The sequence below is a fragment of the Xenopus laevis genome, chromosome 4S (assembly GCF_017654675.1).
Source record: "Xenopus laevis strain J_2021 chromosome 4S, Xenopus_laevis_v10.1, whole genome shotgun sequence".
Classification (NCBI taxonomy): Eukaryota; Metazoa; Chordata; class Amphibia; order Anura; family Pipidae; genus Xenopus; species Xenopus laevis.
The window spans coordinates 19916168-19924949 of record NC_054378.1 but is presented as its reverse complement, the minus strand read 5'-3'; positions in this window follow the sequence as shown (position 1 = coordinate 19924949).

Below are 8782 nucleotides of genomic sequence, written 5' to 3'. Positions count from 1 at the left end.
TCCAATAGATACTGCCCCACTGAGGGGTTTAGTATCTACAGATATTGCCCCACTGAGGGGTTACACTGTGATATCCCATAGATACTGCCCCACTGAGGGGTTACACTTTAATATCCCACAGATATTGCCACAATGAGTGGTTTAATATCCCAAAGATACTGCCCCACTGAGGGGTAACACTGTAACGTTTCACAGATACTGCCCCATGAGGGGTCTCTCAAATCCCACAGATACTGCCCCACTTAGGGGTTTAATATCCCACAGATACGGCTCCTCTGAGGGGTTTAATATCCCACAGATACGGACCCTCTGGGTTACACTGTAATATCCCACAGATACGGCCCCTGTGGGATACACTGTAATATCCCACAGATACAGCCCCTCTGAGGGGTTTAATATTCCACAGATACTGCCCCAATGAGGGGTTTAATATCCCACAGATACTGCCCCTCTGAGGGGTTTAATATCCCACAGATACTGCCCCTCTGAGGGGTTTAATATCCCACAGATACTGCCCCAATGAGGGGTTTAATATCCCACAGATACTGCCCCACTGAGGGGTTTAATATCCCACAGATACTGCCCCACTGAGGGGTTTAATATCCCACAGATACTGCCCCTCTGAGGGGTTTAATATCCCACAGATACTGCCCCATTGAGGGGTTTAATATCCCACAGATACTGCCCCTCTGAGGGGTTTAATATCCCACAGATACTGCCCCTCTGAGGGGTTACGCTGTAATATCCACAGATACTGCCCCACTGAGGGGTTTAATATCCCAGAGATACTGCCCCTCTGAGGGGTTACAGGGCAATTGTTGCAGAATGTGAATTAAGAAATCTCAGTCCCTGAGCTCAGATCAGAAGCTGCCAGTCCTGTACAATGCCATGTCCATATAGTGCTCCGCTGTAAGTTGCCGCATTATTATTATTATTATTGTGTTAGTGTCACACAAGGAATGATTGTGTCTCCTATTGTGTCGGTTACAGATCATCATGTGAAGGGGGGTCAACTAAACCCCAAGTTTATTATTCTGCTCGGTGTTTAAAAAAATGTCACACGGGCTATAGCACAAACAGTAGTATGGTATGTTTTGCCCAAGGTGTTAATCACTTACTGCAGTTTCTCCTTCCATCTGTCTGTCCTTATGGTCTCCATAACCAGGCTCCTCCCACTTAAATGATCCTTTTGCAAGTGACCCATTATATCACAATCTGTGACATCTAAACAGACCGAGAGATCCACAGCACCCAACTTTACGTTCATTTGAAAGGGTTCATTTTGATGGACTTTTGTCTTTTTTCAACACAAATTAACAAAAGTTTTACCTGCAATTTATTGGTGGGAGCAAGGGCAAATATGCCACTTTCTGCTCTTTTTCAAAACTTCTGAGTGTGCACTAATACAGGTATGGGATCCATTATCTGGAAAGCCGTTATCCAGAAAGCTCTGAATTTAGGGAATGGCTATCTCCCATAGTAGCTTGTACTTGATCCCAACTAAGATATAATTAATCCTTATTGGAAGCAAAACCAACCCATCGGGTTTATTTAATGTTTAAATGATTTTCTAGTAGAATTTAGGTGTGAAGATCCAAATTACAGAAAGATCAGTTATCTGGAAAACCCCAGGTCCCCAGCATTCTGGATAACGGGTCCTATATCTTTACTTAATAGTCATACTACATAGTACCTTGCCAATAAGCACTAATCCCAAATCTCCCCCTAATTGGCCTTCATATTTGGCCCCTTAGCTCATAACAAGGTTACAGATATATAGAAACATTTGGGTAACAGTCACCCTGCTATAGTTCCAGGGGTACCCAGGGCACAAATAACCTCCCACCCAAATCTCCCCATAACTGGCCTTCAGGCTGGGCCCCTTAGCTCATAACAAGGTTACAGATATATAGAAACATTGAGGTAACAATCACCCTACTATAGTTCCAGGGGTACCCAGGGCACAAATAAGCACTCACCCCAAATCTCCCCCTAACTGGCCTTCAGGCTGGCCCCTTAGGTCATAACAAGGTGACAGATATATAGAGACACACACAGCAGATACCTCACCTATCAGTACGGTCACTGCTCTCTGTATATATATAATATATATATATATATATATATATATATATATATATATATATATATATATATATATATATATATATATATATATATATATATATATATATATATATATATACACATATTGTCCTTCCTTTACTATTTAGGCAGAATTGGTTTAAAAAGAAAGATCCATTTATTCCAATGATTATGTTTCTCACAGACTGTACAGAGAGCAGCCTTGCACCTTGTCTGTGTCCTTACATGACCCCCAGCTCAGTTTGAGCCCATAGGAGTCAGTGGTGTAACGGCAGTGAGTTATCCGCTGGTATATCGTGCTTCAAAAGCCCTGCTCTGTACTCATTCCTCCGGCCACGCGGGGTTAAAGGTTTGTTTTTTTTAGTATGATTAGGGAGTGATAATCTGAGACAATAGGTTTTCATTTTTTATTATTTGTGGTTTATGATTTGTTTAGCTTTTTATTCAGCAGCTCGCCAGTTTGCAATTTCAGCCCTCTGGTTGCTAGGGTCCAAATTCCCTTAGCAACCATGCACTGATTTGAATAAGCGACTGGAATATGAATAGGAGAGGCCTGAATAGAAAGATGAGGAAATAAAATCAGAAGTAACAATTAGGGGGTTATTTAATGCTAAAAACTCGAAAAAGTACAGTTTTTTTTAACTAGAAAATCTGAATTTTTAGTGGATTTTCCCCCAAGGTGGCAAAAAGTCTGAATCTGAAAATCTAGAATCTCAGATCTGCCAAGGTTGTATATAAGTCAATGGGAGAGGTCCCTATCCTATTTGGAAGTTTCTGTGGCGTGCACTGGAATTTGCCTGAAAATCAGACTATTCTGGAAAAAATCTGAAAAATTCAGTTTTCTTATGAAAAAGCCTGAAAAAATCGAGTAATTTGGGAAAAAATCTGAAAACATTTCCTCGATTTTAACGAGTTTTTCTCCGATCCGATTAAATCAAGCTTTTTTATTAATAAACAAGGTGAAAGCGTGGATTCTAGTTTGCTCTGACTTTTTTATTTTAAAAAAATCAGATAAATTCGGATTTCTCTAGTTGGCCCTCCTGTCAGTGCAGGGGGTTTTGTTATCCTTCACCTCTGGAGGCAGGACAGAAACTGTTGATTCTTAGCCCCTCCTCTTGCCAATATGAGCTGGCTCCTCCTTCTCTCCTCAGTTCTTTGTTCTGCTTCAGGAGGTGAAGGACAGTTTTTTTTCTTCTATTTTATTCCTTTCTAGAGTTTTTGTTTTTATTAATTTTCATTAATCCAATCATACCTTAAAGGGGTTATTCACCTTCCAAACAGTTTTTTCAGTTCACTTGTTTTCAGATTGTTCCCCAGTAATAAAGACTTTTTTTCAATTACTTTCCATTATTTATTTTTTACTGTTTTTCCAAGATCTAAGTTTAAAGTTGAATGTCCTTGTCTCTGGTGTTTGAGTCTGGCAGCTCAGTTATTCAGGCTCAGACTCTGAACTGTTACAATTTTGCAACATTTAGTTGATACATTTCTCAGCAGGATGGGGAATATAAGTGCAACTACTGTATCAATTCTAACAGCCGCCTTTAATGAAACCCAGGGATTCTGCTCAGCAGGGACAGATAAGAAATGTATCAACTAAATGTATCAATGTAGAACAGTTTAGAGGTTTAGCGACCCCCTCCTCCCAGAGTTGCTTTAGAAGGTGAAAAATGATACTTTACACTTCAATATTACAAAAACGGTGACACATAGAAAATTGAAAGTAATTGGAAAAAGTCAATATTTCTGGTGATCTATCTGAAAACAACTAGTTGTTTGAAGGTGAGCAGTCCCTTTAAGGGCCGAGCTACAAGGGTCGTAATAGACCCATGAGGACAGCAATAAAGGTAATTTCCCACTCAGGCCATCGTTCTAAAGAGGGCCAAAGGGATCGAGTGGTTGCTTAGCAACGCATGGTGCATGGCTGAAAGCGCGCCAAGGAATCTTTTCACACTCCTTTTTCAAGCGCAATGAAGTCTTCAATCCCCGCCGCATAACCGTGCCTGGTTAAACGGGATGTAAAGGCAAATAAATAAAATCCCCTATTTACTTTCTTTAATGAAAAAGAAATATATCTCCAAGATACTTTAATTAAAAAATGTGTACAATTTTTATAAGAAACCAGACTGTATGCATTGAAATTCCCCCTTCATTTACTTGCTCTGACAGCTGCAGATCAGAAACTTCAGACGGTCCCTAGGGAAACGATCATACTTTTAAATGGGGGAGCCCCCCCCATCTTACTTCCCTGACCTCGAGCAGCTTTGTTTGTTTCCCTATAAAGCAGCCTGCGACTGTGTAGAGATTTGTATCCATAGGCCCAGTCTGCATATTCTGACTATTAATCAGTCTTGCTGTATCGGCTTCTGCCAGATATTATTTGACTTGTGCGTTTTGATAATTTATGATGATCACAAAGCTTAACCTCCCAACTGGAGCCTAGACCTTACTGAGCATGTTCACAGTCTTGGTCTTGCAAAGATATAACAAAGTTACAAGATGGTGACCCCCTGCGGCCAACTTTGAAAACATTAATTATTTGTTTAATTAGGCTTCTGGTGCAGTAAGTTCATGTTTATGTTTAGTAGACAAAATACAGCATTTCTAGCATTATTCTATTTTGGACTTAGAGTTCCTCTTAAAGGAAAGGCAGACGGCAGCATGTAATAGCCATGGCAGCACTGCTAAGAGGATTTCTCTGGCACACAGATCCTAGGAGAAACCACAGGAGATATTTAACACCAGCCAGAGATTAAAGAGACGTTACACTCCAACATACCAGACTAAGGGCTATTCCACACGGGGAGATAGCGACGCGTTTGCGGTCGCGGCGACAAAGCGCCGCGACCGGCGCAGGCGTCAGTTTTGTATGGGCGCCTATGTAAAAACGCCTGTGCTAACCACACGAGGCGATGCGCTTTTCAACAGTCGCCTGAAAAAGCCTGGCGAGGCATTTTCAGGCGACTGTTGAAAAGCGCATCGCCTCGTGTGGTTAGCACAGGCGTTTTTACATAGGCGCCCATACAAAACTGTCGCCTGCGCCGGTCGCGGCGACTGTCGCGGCGCTTTGTCGCCGCGACCGCAAACGCGTCGCTATCTCCCCGTGTGGACTAGCCCTAAGGGTGAGTGCTCAAACATTACTCAACTAAACATGGAGAAGGCTGATTCATTAACTGATCTGAGGGCAGATATACAGGCTGCCAAAAAGGCAAAGAAACCAGATAAATAACCAAAGTGTAAAAACTGCAAACACTCGTTGAGTAAAGGTGGCCATACACGGGCCGATAAAAGCTGCCGACAGACCGCGTCGGCAGCTTATTGGCCCGTGTATGGGGCCCCCCGACAGGCTTCACCGATTGAGATCTGGCCGAAAGTCGGCCAGATCTCGATCGGATGGAACAGAAAATCCCGTCGGATCGCGGCCGCATCTATTCATTGATGCGGTCCCGCGACCCGACCGCCCGTTAAGGCATTGTTAGGATCCGATCGTTGGGCCCTAGGGCCCATGATCGGATCAGCCCGATATTGCCCACCTCAAGGTGGGCATATCGGAGGGAGATCCGCTCGTTTGGCGACATTGCCAAACTAACGGATCTCTCAGTGTATGGGCACCTTTAGTCTGAGAGAAATTCTTGTTCAGACTGTAAGGTCAGCTCAAAAAAAGCAGATGCACAAGGGCCACCCATATTGTCCCCAAAACCTACTTTATCACAATCAATAGAAGGGCCAACTTCAACTCCCAATACAGATGATAGGAGGTCATCCCCATGGCCAATCCTACCAGCACCACCTACACCAGCCACCCCTCAGCCAGGCACAGCTCAATCTTTGCCAATTCCACCCTGGAATCAACCACCCCTACCACAGTTTGGGAATTCTTTCAACGGATAATGAAATCTGTCCAACCATTTCCCACTGGGGCTGTGGGTAAAACGCAGACAGCGAAACATACAAAGAATCGTAAAGCTGCATAACCAGCTGATTCTGAAGAAGGCTTGGCTTCAGACTCGGAGGAGGAGGGTGGTCTTTTTCTGGGTTGGGACACATCTGATCAGTTACAACCCACTACTGATACAGATTCAGAGGACGAACAGAACCTAACTACTAATCCAGAGGTGTCAAAAAGGCTACTTAGGGAGATGATGCGAACACTCGAAATAAAGGATGAGACAGTCGCACTAAAAGCCGACAAACTACTGGGTGTTCAGAAGAAATCCAAATTAACATTCCCAATATTCAATTCGGTTACACAGGCCATTGAAACAGAATGGAACCAACCAGAGAGCCGTATTGCCCTCACTCAAAGATTTTTTAAGACATATGCTATACCAGATGACCACCAAAAGAAGTGGGACACAGCCCCTAGAGTGGACTCGGCGGTGACCCGCCTAGCCAGACACACAGCATTACCAGATGAGGAAGCAGCTTAGACCGCTGCATGGAATTCACATTAAAGAGATCCTACGTCCAAGCAGCCACAATACTGTGAACAGCAGTGGCTTCAGCTGGCATGGCCTGTACAACCAGGCATTGGGCACAAGAGCTAGCTACACATCCACCTTCATCTAGACAAGAGTTACAAACAGAGATAGACAAACTGGTCACCACGTTCACATTCCTGGCGGAGGTGGCCATGGAAGTTAATACTTGCAGCCAAACGCAGCGGCAGACCGCTTGGGATTAGATGGCGCCTGTGAACATGGACAGGATCTGCGCAGAGGGGTGAGTAACAAGTGAGGGGCATTTGCCCAGGCGGATAGGCAAGCCAGGAGGGAAGAGGGAGGGGGCAACACAGGGGAGGGATTTTGCGCCCAGGGAATTTCCTTCTCCTTTAAGACACAATATGAAACTTCCACTCTACTGTTCCAGAAAAAAGGATCCGTGATCACCATTCGTGGATGCCTTAGTCACTCCCTGGAACTTCCAAATGATGTATGCGTTTCCACCCCTGGCCATTCTTCCCAGGGTAATCATGAGGATAAAGCAGAGCAACGCCACCACAATTCTCATAGCCCCAGACTGGCCAAACAGAGTGTGGTAAGTGGACTTAATCCGACTATCTGTATCCAAACCCTGGCAATTGCTGCACCATCCCGACTTGCACACTCAGGGACCGCTCAATCACCCCAACTTGCCACTGCTTCATTTGACGGTGTGGCTCTTGAGACCGGGTGGTGGACCTAACAAGGGTACTCACAGAATGTCATAGACATCTTACTACAAGCACGCAAGCAGTCTACAACGAAGGCATACTACAAGGTATGGAGAATGTTCCTAGCATGGTGCCATCAACAAGGTCTCCACTGGGACAATAGTTCCTCATACATGGTAGTCGAGTTCCTCACAGAGAGCTTCTGCAAAGGTCTAGCTCTACGCAATAGACCTTGCAATAGAAAAGGAGGAGGGGTATGTCTGTATGTTAGGCAGGATTTAAAAGCTCATATAAAGGAGGAGGTTATGTTAGAAAATGAGGGGGCAGAAGTCGTATGGGTGGAGTTCTTCACCAATTGTAAAGAATCCAGCAAATTAATTGTAGGAGTATGCTATAGACCCCCTAATGTAAGTGACGAGGAAGAGACAAAGCTCCTAATGCAAATAGAAAAGGCTGCTAGTTTAGGTAAAGTAATGATAATGGGGGATTTTAATTACCCAGATATTGACTGGAGCAACGGTACTGCTAGATCAGTTAATGGGAACAAGTTTATAAACTTATTGCATGACAATTTTTTAACACAGGTTGTTGAGGAGCCTACCAGAAAAAATGCTATTCTTGATTTAGTGATCTCAAATGACCCAGAACTTATAGCAAATGTGCAAGTCATTGAACCCCTGGGTAATAGTGACCATAATGTTATATCATTTAATGTCTGGTGCAAAAAACAAAAATATACTGGGGCAACAAAAACCATGAATTTTGGAAAAGCTAATTTTAGTGCCTTGAGGGCTGCCCTACAGAGCATTGATTGGGGCATTAGGTTTTCAGCTAAAAACACAGAACAGAAATGGTTGTCCTTTAAAATGATATTAAATCATTACTGTTCTCAATTTATTCCCTTAAGGACTAAACGTAGAAGCTCTAAGAATCATCCTGTGTGGCTTAATACAGAAGTAAAGAAGTTAATGGGAAAAAAGAGAAAGGCATTTAAAAACTACAAACCTGTAGGGACAGAAGCTGCATTTAATGAATATAAACACTGTAATAAATGTTGTAAATCAGCAATCCGGAAGGCTAAGAAAAGAAATGAAGAGTTAATTGCGGTGGAGGTGAAAACTAACCCTAAAAAGTTTTTTCAATATATTAATAGTAAAAAGATGCAGGTTGAGAGTGTTGCTCCATTAAATAATGGTACCGGTATGGTTGTAACAGATACAGATAAGGCAAATGTGTTAAATCAGTTCTTTTCTTCAGTGTATACAATAGAGGAGTCTGGGTTCACAGGCTCACTTTATAACTGCATGAATGGTTCAGCTCAATCTAGTCAGTGGCTGACTCAGGATATGATTCAAAAAGCTTTAATACAAATTAATGTAAACAAGGCTCCAGGGCCTGATGGCATACCCCCCCGGGTTCTAAGAGAGCTTAGTTCAGTTTTAGACCAGCCCTTATTTCTGATTTTCTCAGATTCACTGTCATCTGGTATGGTGCCTATGGATTGGAGAAAAGCTGATGTTATTCCAA